The following is a 16,212-nucleotide window of genomic DNA, read 5'->3' as shown; positions in this document are numbered from 1 at the left end:
GCTTTCCCTGCAACGGTTACTCTTATATACGTTTTCATTTGTTTCTCAAACCGTTCCACCTGATCATTTCGTGAACTTACAGCGTTAAAAACTTGCGCGATTATGAAACCTTTCGTTGTCTCACTGGCCCTATGCCTTAGTTGCACTAAATAGGGAAAGATGAAGACATATGCCGTCCTCCTCCACTGCCATTCAAAGGAAGAGTCGACCGACTCACTTTTCAAAATTACCATTTGCGGCCCTGTTTGTTAGCTAGTAAATGTGAGCTTTCGGTACCTACGTGTAATGTGACTGAGCGCACGAGAACGACGATGGCCGAGCACAAAGACTCTCACAGCAGCGGTGCGCAGCGATTGTGTCAGCAGAGCTGCCACCAGAAATTGGAGAACCTTGTGGTATATCTTCGGGATGGTCTTGAAGCCTATAAAGGCTTAGTGTAAGAACTATGTTGCTGCTCGGCCAGTGCAAGATTTTTTGTTTTGTTCCTGACTATTGCCCTTTTCCCATAATTTTGCGCCACGTATGGAATGGGTGCTCAGACACGGATTATTTCCTAGTGGTGTCTAAAGCATTTAACCTAAAATTTGCTTGTTTGAATGTATAAATTCAGATGCATTTTATGAACGAAATGTTTAATTGATTGTCCCAATATATGAGAGGTGCAGCTTATACAGCCGGAAACACGGACAAAGACAACTTGCGAAGGTGTTTTCGGTCGGCGTTTACTAGTATCGATGAGAAAAGTTCTTGAAGTGCAACGTGCAGGCTCCGTGATTCTATTGGTTTCTCTTTAGAAAGTACAAGACGACTGTGAAGCATGTAGTGTAGGCCAAAATGAAACTCTGTCCTTGCATGATCATCTGTTTGTATGTAGCTGGATAGTTTAGTAAAGAACATGATCATGGGAATGCTTCCACCCCTGCCGTGACTGAACCCGAAGCCTTCATTCACTGCCGTGCCACCGTGACAGGGCTTTCAATGTAGCTTTCATTGTAGTGTGCTCTGCATTTTTTTTTCTTTGTTCTCATGACTGAGTTGCTTCATTTTTGAGCGATACCTTCTGCCCACACACCATTTACTTGATGCATATGTGATGTTTTGCACCAGTTTGTATACCTATGGAATTTTCTGCTTACGCTACATTCACTGTGAGCACTAAAACTCCCAATATTATGCATTCAATTTGTCAGCTTTACACTGTTTAGCATTAAGCAAATGCTTTCTATGCGTCCTAACAGTATATGCAGGCCTGTAGTCCTGAAAGGTTCACTAATGGAGACTACCCTATGCAAACATTGTACATAGCACTACTTGTGTCATGTTTCTGCACTGTTAAGTGCCATACTTTGTTTCCTGCTTCTGAAATGTGCCAAACATATGACAACTACTATGCAAGCCTGTAATCATTAAGCAACTATTATTTTGTGCCATGCCTCTGAGTCGCAGTTTTATGCACAATACTTTCATTTCTTGTTTATAAAGTGTGTTAGACCTGCGATGAGTACTGTGCCAGCTTACAGGCTCTAAAACATTATTCGTGTGTGTCTTCTCAGCGTAGCACAATTGTCCAGCACGTGCAAATAACTGCCTGTGCTATTGCAGGCAGTTGGTTTCGCTGCTGCATATTCAAGCGTGTGAAACGCTGCAGGAAAATAAAGGGGCACAATGGATACACGTGCTTCTAAAAAACTTCTGTGAGACTTTCCCATTCCGATAGGCATCACAATTGCTGCCTCGTTGTGAAACACTTTAATTATGTACTCAAACACATGCGCACACACAAACACCAACATGCACGGTTGCAAGCAGCAGTGAATGGGGGGGGGGGGGGGTACGAAGAAAAATTTGACTTGACAGATGAGGTTCGAGAACGCATGGTTCGAGAGGATTCATCTTTATCACAACAGGTTTCTGGCACAGACATGAAACGAGAAGGCGCTGCACTTGGCTGCCTGTGATGAGTTGGTCAGCTACGTGGGGTATATCACAGCCGATAGTTGTGCTGGGATTGATGCCACAGCTGTTGCAGCACCATGGGCAGCTGTACCAGCCAGCTGTGGTGGCAGGTTCTGTAGAACAGGCTAACATGATTCTGCATGGCTTTTCCCTAGAGGTATGCATGGCAATAGTGATCCCACTTCCAAGTAGCCGGTACACAGATGTGACTCTTTCTTGTCCAAGCCAGCAGCACCCTCCTCGTCTGCAGGCAGGAAGACATCCAAAGATGTTATGCAACACGGCACATGCTACACGCTCTGGCTGGTAGAGGAGCGTCTAGTATTTTTGCAAGCACTGGAAGCGGCCCTTCAGCACGCCTACGCAGTTATTCACCATTAACCTTGTGGAGGTGTATTGTCCGGACCGGGATGCCATGGCACTGGCAGCCATGTCTCCAACAGATGCCCCTTTAACTAGCATAACCGAAAATGGCACGCTGTTAAGCACATTCTTCGTCGTTGTCGACCTCAACAGCCTCATAAACTTTAACAGCCTTGCTGACTCAATGGAAGATTCGCATCAAGTAGCTCATTGCCAGGTTTTGCTGACGATGACATTCATGGGCGTGCAGACAATGAATGATTGAACGTTTCAACAACACTGCTGTAAGGACAGCCTAGCACTTCATATCGGTATAAATGGTGCCCCATTCCTACTCAATACAGGCATCAAACACACGCATTCCCATCTTCGTATCTTACGTAGGCATTTCAACAATGTACGACGTGTCTTACGTTTCAGCTTTTATAAAAGCCCAAGAACGGCAATACATGTGAGGCATGTGGAGCCTACCGTAACTTATCTTGCAAATAGCAGCGCGGCTCACTGTCGTGAATTCGACGTCTCGCAGAAGTCCTGCCTCGGCCTGTGTCCTCCCTGTGTGCAGCCGAGAAGCCCGCCAGAAGAAAGCATCATGCCAAGATACCACGTAGGGAAGTTCATGGCCCAAATCATGTTGGCATCTCATATCTCAGGGCAGCGGTGGCGTAGCGGTAGAACATCCGCCTCGCATGCAAGAGGCCCGGGGTTCAAATCCCGGTGCCGCGCAATTCTCCACCGGATTAAAAAGAAAAAAAAAATCCGCGTGTCGATGGAATTGCATACACAGGTTTGGGGTGCGACCTGATGCCGATGAACACCTCCGGCAACGCACTCCCTCACCAGAACAGGAGTTGGCCACCCTGGTGCAGTAATTGGCCACAACCTCCTATGACAAGCTCCATAAAACCCCGGCCCTCAGTCACCAGCGGCTGCGGAACAACTGACCACGGCAGCGGTCAGACCTGTGACGCAGCATGGGGTGCTAAGAAAGCCTGGCTCCGCTGGACAGGCCGCCATTGGAAACTGACCCTGGCAACGTTTAATGCTAGAACCCTAGCTATTGAAGCTAGTTTAGCAGTGCTGTTAGAGGAACTAGAGGGCATGAAATGGGATGTCATAGGGCTTAGTGAGGTTAGGAGGCCGAATGAGGCGTATACTGTACTGAAGGATGGGCATGTACTGTGTTATCGAGGTTTACCGGAGACGCGACAACTAGGAGTAGATTTTCTTGTCAATAAGTATATAGCGGGTAATATAGATGAATTCTATAGTATTAATGAGAGGGTTGCAGGCATCGTAATTAGGCTTAATAAGCGGTATAAACTGAAGGTTGTACAGGCCTATGCACCTACATGTAGTTATGATGACCAGGCAGTTGAAAGCTTCTATGAAGAGGTAGACTCGGCAATGCGAAAAGTAAAAACGCAGTATACTGTACTAATGGGCGACTTCAATGCCAAGGTAGAGAAAAAACAGGCAGGAGACAAGGCAGTAGGTGACTATGGCATTGGCTCTAGGAATAGCAGGGGGGAGTTACTAGTTGAGTTTGCAGAGCGCAATAACTTACGAATCATGAATACCTTCTTCAGCAAACGGAAGAACCGGAAATGGACATGGAAAAGTCCTAACGGAGAGACTAAAAATGAAATCGACTTCATAATGTGTTCAACCCCCGCCATTGTGCAGGATGTAGAGGTAATCGGGAAAGTGCGATGCAGTGACCACAGGATGGTGAGGTCCCGAATTAGCCTAAATCTGAAGAAGGAACGCAATAGATTAGTAAGAAAGAAACCCATCAACGAATTAGCGGTGAGGGGGAGGGCAGAAGAGTTCAGGATCTCGCTACAGAATAGGTATTCAGCTCTAACCGAGGATGGCGACACTACCCTAGAGGCAAGGAACAATAATTTCAGAAATATCATTACTGAGTGCGCGGTAAAAGTAGGCGGTAGGACAGTTAGAGAGGATACCGGTAAGCTGTCTAAGGAGACGAAAGATTTGATTAAGAAACGCCAGAGTATGAAAGCTTCCAATCCAACAGACCAGATCGAATTGGCCGAGATATCAAAGCTAATCAATAAGCGCAAGGTGGCCGATATAAGGAAGTATAACATGGACAAAATTGAGCATCCTGTAAAAAACGGGGGAAGCCTTAAAGCGGCAAAGAAGAAATTGGGCATAGGCAAAAACCAGATGTATGCGATAAGGGACAAGGCGGGCAACGTCATCACTAATATGGACAAGATAGTCAAAGTAGCCGAGGAGTTCTATACAGATCTCCACAGTAGCCAAAGTAGTCAGGATCGTAATGAGATTGGCGGTAGGGAAAAACAGTCAGACGTTCCACCAGTGACGAAGGACGAGGTCAAGAAAGCACTAAAAACTATGAAAAGGGGGAAATCAGCTGGAGAGGATCAGATAACTACGGATTTGCTGAAGGACGGGGGGGATATCGTGCTAGAAAAACTGGCCACCCTGTATACGCAGTGCCTGGTGTCATCGACGGTACCGAAACCATGGAAAAACGCAAACATTATCCTCATTCACAAGAAAGGGGACTCTAAGGACCTTAAAAAATACAGACCAATCAGCTTACTGTCTGTTACGTATAAGGTATTTACTAAGGTAATCACTAATAGAATCAGGACAACCTTAGACAGCAATCAAGCAAAGGATCAAGCAGGGTTTCGGAAACGGTACTCTACTATCGATCATATCCATGCCATCAATCAGGTGATAGAAAAATGCTCGGAATATAACCAGCCCTTACACATAGCATTCATTGATTACGAAAAAGCATTTGACTCAGTTGAAACCTCGGCGGTGATGCAGGCATTGCGAAATCAGGGGGTAGACGAGCCGTACGTGAAAGTGCTGGAAGATATATATAGTGGTTGCACAGCTACCATAGTTCTGCATAAAGAAAGTAACAAAATTCCCATAAAGAAAGGTGTTAGGCAAGGAGACACAATTTCCCCAGTGCTATTCACAGCTTGTTTAGAGGAAGTATTCAGAGACTTGGAATGGGAGCAGTTAGGGATAAGGGTAGATGGAGAATACCTCAGTAATCTGCGATTTGCTGATGACATTGCCTTGCTAAGCAACTCGGGGGATTAACTGCAAATAATGATTGATGACCTAGACAGAAAAAGTAGAAAGGTAGGCTTGAAAATCAATATGCAGAAGACTAAGGTAATGTTCAACAGCCTCGGGAAGGAACAGCAGTTTACATTAGGTAGCGAAATACTGGAAGTAGTAGGCGAATATGTCTACTTAGGACAGGTATTAACCGCAGATCCGGACCATGAAAAGGAAATAACAAGAAGAATAAGATTGGGATGGAGCGCATTTGGCAAGCACTCGCAGATTATGTCTAGCAGCTTACCGGTATCGCTCAAGAGGAAAGTATACAACAGTTGCATCTTGCCTGTACTCACCTATGGGGCTGAAACGTGGAGGCTAACCAAGAGAGTTCTACTTAAGTTGAGGACAACCCAGAGGGCTATGGAACGAAAAATGGTAGGGGTAACATTAAGAGATAGAAAGCGTGCAGAGTGGGTCAGAGAAATAACTCAAGTTACCGACATTCTAGTGGAAATTAAGAAGAAGAAATGGACACGGGCAGGACATGTAGTGCGAAGAGAGGATAACCGATGGTCGCTGAAGGTAACAAACTGGATTCCAAGGGAAGGAAAGCGTAGCAGGGGGCGGCAGAAAGTTAGGTGGGCGGATGAGATTAAGAAGTGCGCAGGGGTCATGTGGATGCAGCTAGCACAGAACCGGGTTAAGTGGAGAAATATGGGAGAGGCCTTCGCCCTGCAGTGGGTATAATCAGGCTGATGATGATGATGATGATCTGAAAACAGGGACATCACAAGGCTACTCGTAGACGCGTGATGGGCCGTCGACAAACCCGACGACGCCCGGTATGCTGCCGTGACGAAGGAAGCCTTTCTTCGCCGCCGCCCTAGCTGCACGCCGCAAACGCTTTCGAACTGTCGGATGCGCGAAGCCGGCCAGTAGCGGTTTGGAAGCCACTAGCAGCTCGGAAAAAGCGCAGTGCACACATTATCTGCCGCCGCACAGACAGCGCACTCGGCCGCACACACCTATCTCAGTTCATCGCGTCGCACAGTCATTGTCCTATATCCTTCTCGAGTAGCACCATGCGTCGAAACATCTCGCCCGGCACGTCAAACAGTGTTCGTACACCGTCCTTCGCAGATAATCGCGTCGGGGCGCCGCCGCTACCGCCTCACGAGAACGCCAGTCGCCACATAGATCGCCGCCATTTTTCCTTTGTGAGCGTTCACGAACGAGTTGTGATTGGCTCGCGTCGCTCACAACCCGCGCTCACAATTCGCCCGTAGCCAACGTCATCACTTCAAGTGTGTTCATGACGTAAACAGCATACGTTGATGACTTAAAGAAAGGCCACTCCCGCCGTGTTGCCGCTGGCTAATAGGAAGATTGTGAGTGTGAGTGTGAGCCGTCTGTAAATCGGCCCCAGTTTCTTGACCTCTCGGAATTGTTTGCGACAGCAGCCCGAACGACTCGGGTCGTTTGTGAGCGCATACCTGCAGGTGGGAAGCTGCTGTCCACACATACCTGCGGCCGCCGCGAAGGGAGCACTTTCCTTAATCCCTGTCCCATTCAGCGCAAATTAGCGTGCACTCCTGCCGAGCACGGCTTTCTACAAGACCGCTATTTTCTCTCGCGCTGCCTGAGTCAGTCTCTTTGGTACCGTCTTCTGCAGTTTGACCAGCGGCGGCCGGTGACCCCTCGCGGAGTTGACGCGATAGCGACTCTGCATGGATGCTGGCAGACGATCGAGCTTGCGAGTTGCTCGCGTGCAAACATATGTCGTCGTTGCTTTTAGTCCGGAGCTGCTTTCATTATGGTCGGCGAGAGGCATCTCTTGTGCATAACGAATGGAATGTATTTACATCACTGACGAGAGCACGGATTGATGATCGCTACAAAGTTTGGATATCGGATGACAGGTGAGCACGAATTATTCGTCCGCGAATCTTAAAATTGAGATTACCAAAAAGGATGGTGTGTTTTTTTTTCTTTTCTTGACGTCCTCTCGAACATCGTTTAGGAAGTGCCAATGCATAACGTGTGCGCGTGTTTTATCTCATGTGTACGCATCGTCCGAGCCAGAATCGACGGCGCAAAGCATCAGCAAAGCAGCGCAGGTTGTCACTGATTGTCGCAGCGACACGCAAGAATCGCGCACATGCATGCAAGCGGCTACGCTAGAGACGCAGCGAAGCGGGCGATTCCAAAACACCGTCCGCCGTGGCCCTCGGCGCAAATCAACAAGGCCTAGCGACGACTAGGGAGCAGCGCACGATCGGAGTGCCGTCGGCCGCAGCGCCCGCGGACGGCATCTCTGCGGTAACCTGGCGACATCCGGTGCTGCACATAACCGGTGCGAATTTGTGTACTTTCGCGATGAAGCTGAGGACAGACCTTTTTTGACGCACGTTTTATTTACACAAAGGTTGATGCTGCCTTTTTAATCGGTACGGTGTTGAATTGGACCAGCTCGTGCTCTTTTCGCACTGCTGCACCGATGCGCACTTTAAGTCGGACGCACATCGTTTAAGAAGTGCCAATGCGTAACGTAAACGCGTGTTTTATCGCATGTGTACACATCGACCGAGCCAGAAACAACGGCGCAAATCATGAGCAACGGCGGAAATCATGGGCCATACTTTGGGCCATGTAGAGGGCTAATATAAGTTGGGAACCTAACCTACGGGGCATATGGGTTTCAAAAATCTCGATGCTCCGCTCTTCCTGAGGTGGTCCACATAGTCCGCTTCAAGCCATATTGCGACAGAAAGTGTTGATTGACCCTTTGTGTGCGCCGAGCGACTGACCTTAGTGCCCTCATCTACACTCAAGCATACTATTTGAGCATGGTATCCAGCATCAGAGCGACGCTTTTACTACTCGGGGGCCAGTGACACCGTGCTATCCTTGTCTTCGCTCTGCGCTGATCTCAAGCGCGGGACAAAATGAGAAAGGAGGATACTGAATATCTAACGTTGAGGCGCTGCGCCTGCCTAGTCCGCTGCCGCTCTGTGTTCTTCCCTGTGGCCGTGTGGATCAATGCGGTGATCGGTAATTTTTGCTGAGGCTTCTTTTTATATAATATCTCCAGTTTCTCATTGCACTCACCATGTTGCTTTATCGTCTTTGACGAGGCATATCTGGCGCAAGCAACTTCCGCGGCACGTTCACCGTCTCTGACGCCACACCCCAGGTGCAAATGCATCAAGAACCGAGTCACAACGTGCGGTCCATCCCTGGCGCAGTCTGACAGGATGTCTCTACAGGCCACGTAGTAAACAAGGAAAGCAACAGAAGTATAAACGCAAGATTATATGCAGCAGCCAAACCATCGACTACCGAGAAGGACGAGGTGCAGGCCGCGAGAAGCAGCAGCAAAGACCAGGACAGTGGTAACAGAACGGATGACAGATGCGGGACTCCAGCCGTTTAGGAAAAGTACTGAGTCTAGGAAGAGACGTCTTTCAGTCAGCGGCGGGTCTACGTAAGCAGGCAGCAATATATCCAGGGCCCGAGATTAGCGGTAGCGGTTCGCAGGCTGCATTGAAGGTGGCGGCGGACATCGACACTAGAGAGTGTTCCACGGGAATCAGCACATCGAAACTTTGCATTTCCTGAGTCCAATTGCTCGTTTCCCTGTGTTCGAGCCGGCAGGGCTGTTTTCAGGTAGCGTGGGTTCGCAAGGATAAATTTGGAGTTCAAAACTAGGTGGAGCACAGGAACCTGGAATCGATAGAAGATTAACTTTGAAAGCAGCACAGGCACGTTTAAGGGCGCTACAAGAAGAATTGCAAAAGCTAAATAGCGGGAACGCGGCAGTTATCGGCAGCAGCATGCTCAATTTGGACCGCTCCATTTAAAATACCACAGTGGAGCGCAAGGAACTCGATCGGAGGTTTGCTACATGAAGGCGACGGATGAGCGCAGTGGGGAAGAAACGTCCACTGTTCGAGATCAGTGATTTCTTCATTCATCACGTTATGTAAGGGCCTCCTTTTCTCCCAAGTAAATTCCGTCTACTGCTCTTCAGAGCGATGTATACCGCAAAATAGATAAAGGTTGGTTACATAATTTTAATCAATTAGAGAAAATGTGCCGTTTCTAAACTTTCTCATGTTAGTACATCCTTTTTGAACATCAGAGCATTTTCCAAATTCTACTTGCTGTCGCAGCATTGCATGCGTGAAAAATAGCCACGAAATATTTTTGTACTACTTTTCTCTTAACGTAGCTTGCATTTCTATATGGGCCGCCCTCCCCTAAGTATGAAGGCGAAAGCCTTATAGGCGCATTACGGGAAAATCCGCTTGGCCTTTTTGTCAACACTCGATGATTAGCGCTGCATGAAGCTTCGATTGGTACGAAGGCTTGCACGGTAGATTTTCCAGTGGCAGCAACCTTCCCAATCGCCTATGGTGCACCATTATCTTGTGCAGCATCTATAATTGAACGGCATGTCACACAAAGTTTTTATATGCGCTCCAAAATCGAGCGGCAAATCATTCTTCATTCAGCCTACTCAGTGGTGTCATCATATCGCTTTCCATTTAGTACACACCTGCTAGTCACGAACGAGCCCAGTTTACGATAATGTTTGAAAACGAGAACATATCCACGGACGCCTTAGTCATCTTATGTTTTAATTATCTCACCTTACTGTGTGTCCTTAGCATAGCGGACATTTCAATGGATGAGGAAAGAACATTGTGCTGACAAAGTATGAGACTGCTCGAATAGGGAGCCGTCAGTGAAGGTGAGAGGCTACAAAGGGTCCCCGTGCTGGCGGTAACTTTGTGCTGTGCTCATTAAGAAGAGTGGGAAGCGAGTTTTTGGCATTGCATAGCACGAGCGAGCTATTTCATTTATGCATGTAGATTGCACTAAGTGTATCTGCTGATGCTTTGTTTCGACTAGAAGAATCTCCGTAAAAGAGGTTGTACATTACAAACGAAAACCAAAGACTTGAGTGAGCCGGCAATAACCATAGTTTACTACGGGGAAGTATAAAACAATTTCTCACTTGCAAATCTTGTGCATGTCTTCAGGCCCAGGGCTACGTCGGAAGTAATGTTTAAAAGTTAATACTTCCACGCTACGCTGAAGAGGCGACAAAGTAGGAAACATAAAAAAGAAGCTTTCTTTTTTTTTTCAAAATTACGTATTACAGCTGTCATTTTGTCACAATCGCCGGTAGAATTTGCAATGTATATGCCGCTACACCTTGGCTAATCTGCCATGTGGGTGTATGCTATGTTTCAAAAGGTCATGAAGAAAAAGAAGGCGCTCACATACCTCGCTCTAAGGCACTAACCTCAGGTTAATTCAAGACTATAAATAAACCTCTAACAGTCAAGCGGAAACTGCCCGGTAGATAACCACGGAACGTTCTAGACCTCGCTGGAGCCAAAGTCTGTTGGACTCCCACCTTTTCCCGTCACAGTGATCCACGAAGACGACGCCCGGCAGCCAGAGCCAGCGGCTGGCGCTTGGTAGCCCTACGGCGAAGAGAGGCCCATTTCTTCTGGGAAGGCTGGGGAAGACCTTGATTAGTGGCCATCGGTTGAGCAGGTACATTCGTTGGAAGTAATATTGTGTTTGATTGGCACCGCGCGAGATAGTTTGAGAAATATAAAGCGTCGTTCACGAGCTGGGATCGCTTCGAGGAAGATATTTCAAACATTCTCCACAGCAAAGCAAAAATGCCTACCTTCCAGCGAGCTCGAGTGCGCAATTTATCAGGTCGAAGTGCACTGAGAAGGTGCTGAAGCACTGCAAAGCTGTAAATCATCCCATGTCCGAAGAAGACGGATTCGGATATTTCATGAATGGCATCGCGAATGGCGTATATACTCTTCTGATTGCCGAAGAAAAATTAGACTCCAATGTTAACATTCAGGCTACATTGGATTTTGATGTGCCTAGAAATATTCTCTACATGAATAGACTAATCGTCTTCTATGTACCCTCCAGCATCAAGATGTGGACCGCAGTGAAGTTCCGTAGGAACGCTATTCACCGAAGCTCTCCTCTCGTTGAGTTCTGCTGTTCACACTACTCAATGTGTATGCCGGAACCTCTGCTACGACAGTTGTCTACTTATCAGTTCCGATTAGAACGTCTCATGCCTTCCGCAACTACTCTAGTATCTAGAGAGAGCGAGAGAAGTTTAACTGCGAAAACTCGTCAGACAGTTCTTATGGTTGGGTCCTCCTTCGAAAATTCCCACGGCGTTTGCTGCCCGAAAGGCGCATTCAACACGCCAACACTGGCCTTCCTAAATTCCAGCTGGGCAGCGCAGCCTCCTACTGCTGCGGCGTGGCGTTGTGGATTATGGTGATGGTCGCTGTACACTCTCTTCGAGGATTATTGTCTTGAGCGCACTCAACATTTTCCAGCCCGTACCAGCTGGAATATGCTTGGAAAACCCTTCAAGGTTCTGCCGCCGCCGGAGCTATATTCCATGCTACAAGCCCCAATAGGCCAAATCTCGGCCTTGCGTTAGTGCGGAAGTCCATGACAGAATTGTTTCATGTCTTTCATGAGCCTACCGCAGCTCCGAATGGAATTTTCAGCTTCTGACCAGCACCTGACACCCTCTGCGGGCTCACTAGCTCCCGACGTGCGCCATCTCCACGTCATCCTACCTCGCCACTAGGAAACTAAAGGGCGCGGAGGAGGGATGTTCGGTCGCGACTCCATCGAGGTTGCCAATTCATCTACCGGTCGTTGTCTTAACGAATCACCTGGCAGGGTTATTGACAGCAGTTGCATTATGTCCTTAGTAGACACTGGTGCTACATTGTCCATAGTGGGTAGATGTTAAGGCCTACCTCGCTCATAAAGCTGTTCAATTCGGACAGTGATGTCTTAATTCATGAAATTGGGGAGAAGCACATGATTCACTTCGCATTTGTTCTTCAAATGTGCCGAACGCTGACAGCGTGTCCTGAATTGAAGTGATGAAGTTCGCTCACTTTGAGTACGTACATTATCCGGCGTGTTGAACATTTGCAACAGCACGCTGCTACTCTCGACTTCGGCCGTGTTGGGATAATATCATTGAATCGCTATTAGTCTTTGGCCATCCCTCAATCAAAAGTGATCGCGAGGTCCTTGAACTTCCAGCGATATCTGCCTTCTTGGTCCCAGCTGAGCCCTCGGGAGCAGAAGGCCAATCCTTGCGACGCTGTGGTGGAACCCGCATCTTATTTTCGGTGCAGTGAAAAGTGCTCTGGCTCACTGCAGCGCGGTTAGAATGAACGATGACCATGCCAAGCTTTATACTGCTAAACGTTCCAGCAAACCTTCCGTATTGACACACAATTTGAAACTCGACAGCTTTGAAGAATGCCTTTCTGGGCCAGCCGCCGCATTGAGTTAGCATTACGCGTCCAACTACACAACATGATTCACCGAGTCCCAATTCACGACTATAATAACGAAATCCCCGTCTAGGCTACGATCGACAGCCGAGTATTAATGGATGATTTTTGAAGCATGTGGAGATGTTAGACATCGCTCGAGATCTACAGTAAACGTCAGGTTCTTCTTGTCTTTTTCTTCAAATCTTCCGCACCTCTCCAAGGTGCTCCTCGATTCGGCAGGCGACGTGCAGTTCGCACACAATGAGACGTAGGACGACGAACTTGCAGTAACGAAACGAAAGTTAACTTTATATAAGAAGAACACGAAGCACGGGGTACAGAAAACTTATTCACACGAGGCAGTGAGACATCACACTTTACAAACGAGACTGCGCGAGAGACTAGCTGCAAACTGAGCGCATCGCTCGTTTTACGACTTCTCAGTAGGGGCCTGCCTGCTATGCTGTCTTCGTCGTTGACTAGACTCAGCTCAAGAACCAGAACCGTCGATGGTCGCGGCGCGCTCTTAAATAGCCAGCACAGAAGCTTCTAGGCGCGGAGGAGGAACGGAAAACAGCTTAGCGCTGCCAAAGCTATGCCTCCCCCCCTTGGCCCTCTGGAGAGGTCTCGAATTTACTCGAACATAGCACGCGCGGCCCTCCCGCGCGAAGCGAGGAGGGGGGCCGGGACCGTGCGGGGGAATGCAGGTGTGACTCCGCCCATGACGACGAGGGCAAGGAGGCGCAGCGCGGTGGCCGAGATTGCGTAATCGGTCGCGTCGCGTTCTCGAAGCTTGTAGAACATTCCATCGCCATTTTCTGCGGCGCGCGCGCCGAAGCATTGAAGAAAGGGCCACCGCGGCCTTACATCAACTGCTACCAATTCGGCCTTCTCGGGTCTCGGGTACCGGGTCTTCACACACGAACAGACAGATGGCATGCCCTGTATCTCCCTCCGACGTAGGATAATTCCTGAACAGGTTCTTCACATGCTGCAACAAGGAAATATTCAGCAATTATCGAACCTCTGTGTCCCTTTGCTATCCCCCAGTTTTCTGGCTCCGCCTACCAACTCATACCTCCTAGAAAAAGATATGCTTTAAAAATACACTCCTCAATGGGATTGAGTGCATCGACAGATAAGGTTTATCAATCAATCAATCAATCATTTTTATTTCAATAAATATAGAAATTGCAAAAAAATGTTAGGCCAATAGCCGAAGCTAGTTTAGGCCCGTACATACATACATACATACATACATATACACAGCAGTGGAGACACGCTAAAGGACATTTAACAAATGTTTTCAGGCTTATACACAAGCAAACGTAACAATCAATGAGCACATAACAGCAAAGAAATGAAAAGCAGGCATGCAAATACACAAATTTATTTTAGGCGACTTGCATAATTGAGAGATCTCAGAATGCAGTTCCCCATGTGAAGAAAATGAATGCAACCAAGACATACACATTTGGTAGCGCCAGAAATGTAAGCGTTTCTTATCTCTTTTATGTAGTGTTATAATAATATAATTCTGTCAAAATAAAATCTTTTGATGGAAAATAAAAAGATATTTGCCATTTTAATTTCAAGTGGAATATTGTTCCATATTTTTACACCGACATATTGTATTAGGCGCTGGCCGTAAAAGTTTTTTTGTGATAGGAAGGTTAAAGTTTATATTGCTTGCATTTCTGGTGTTCCTGTTGGGTGTAACAAATATTGTAATTGGTAAAGGGTGAGTATTCAGGAGAATGGCATTTACTACACAGCAAACTTTCATTTCCGACGCAAGAGTAAAAGGGAGTATATGTAGCTCTGAGAACAATAAAGGTGTAGATGAATGCCAGTGCGAGAAGGTCATTATGCGTATGGCTCTTTTTTGAAGACGAATGATGGGATCTAAGTATGTCTTAAATGTGAATGCCCAAGACTCGCTGCAATAGATAAGGTGAGAATGAAATATGGCAAAGTAAACCATTTTTAATATACGGGTACAGAAATATAATCGTGTTCGAAAAAGAATATAACAAGCTGAAGCAAGTTTCGAACGCAGATTTGTAATGTGTTCTTTAAAGTTCAACTGGTTGTCAATTGTAATACCTAAATATTTTATTGATTCTGTCTCGGCCAAGGCTGCTCCATCAATTAAAATATTGACGCTAGAAGAATTAAAGAACTTATTTCTGGGACGAAATATAACAAATTTTGTTTTTGATTTATTTAGCGTGAGTTTATTGCAGTTAAACCATTCGTTTATTCGACATGCTTCAGAATTAATTACTGCTTCCAATTCTAAAAGTAACTTGCCTGAAAATATTACTGCTGTGTCATCAGCGTATATAACAGCCTTAGATGAAGATAAAATCTGAGGGAAATCAATAATATATAGAGAGAACAAAATAGGGCCTAGTACAGAACCCTGGGGAACGCCTGTTTCAACTGTTTGAAGGGGGGAGGAAAAACCATCAAGATAAACGTATTGCTTCCTGTTTGAGAGATAACTAGCAAAAAAGTCAAGTGTAGACCCGAGGAATCCGTAGTGTTCAAGCTTTTTCAACAGAATAGAGTAACTAACAGTATCGAAAGCTTTTTTTAAATCAAGAAACAATACAACCGGAATTTCATTATTGTGTAAAGATGTATATATAGACTGTGTAAGTTCGAGAACCGCTGTGGATGTAGATCTATTAGATCGGAAGCCATGCTGACATAGAGAAACAATATTATTTTCTTTCAAATAATGGCGTACTTGTAATGCTATAGCTTTTTCAAATATAGTATTTATTACACTAAGCACCGATATTGGACGATAGCTGCTTGGATCATTGTTATCATCGTTTTTATATACAGGGATGACTTTTGCTATTTTCAGTATGTCGGGATAAATACTTTTCTCTATTCAGTGATTGAATATATGGAGCAAAAGGGGTGCAACAATCTCAACATTATCTTTCACAACTTTCACTGGTATCCCGTGTGGCCCTGTAGCTTTGGCGCTACTCAAGCTTCCAATTATTTCAGTAATTGTATCAAGTGTTAGTGCAGTTAATGTAAAGGTACTATTGGCAGGTCCCGAATGCAACATCCATGGAGCAAGTGGTATATGTGGTGCCAGCTGTGGGCCTATGCTGGTAAATTATGCATTAAATCTCAATGCTGTGTCGTTATTCACTACATCGGGATAAACGTACTTTGTAGGAGGCTTGCCAATTACATCATTTAGAACATTCCATATTCGTTTAGTGTTCCCATTAGCTCGTTCAATAAGCGACGTGTTATATTCTTTTTTCCTCCTTCTTATCATGGACAGCACTGAGTTTCGAGCAATGCGAAATTGCTGCAAATAATACACATTCTCTTTCTGCTTCTTCCACTTACTGTACCAAGTATCCTTTTCTTTTATTGCTTTCAGTATCGTCTCGGTCATCCAAGGATTAAG

The 16,212-nt window shown here is 46.3% G+C and overlaps 1 protein-coding gene across 2 annotated transcripts in view; it reads left to right on the top strand.

Annotated features, from left to right (window-relative positions):
• The window catches only part of LOC146177782 (thiopurine S-methyltransferase-like), a 172,494-nt gene that overhangs the window by 82,384 nt on the left and 73,898 nt on the right, over nucleotides 1–16,212 (top strand). The window lies entirely within an intron of this gene.

The sequence above is a fragment of the Amblyomma maculatum genome, chromosome 10 (genome assembly GCF_055883805.1).
Source record: "Amblyomma maculatum isolate TAMU_Amacu chromosome 10, ASM5588380v1, whole genome shotgun sequence".
NCBI lineage: Eukaryota > Metazoa > Arthropoda > Arachnida > Ixodida > Ixodidae > Amblyomma > Amblyomma maculatum.
Note: the sequence above shows the minus strand (reverse complement) of the source record. Positions and strands in the feature narration are given on the sequence as shown.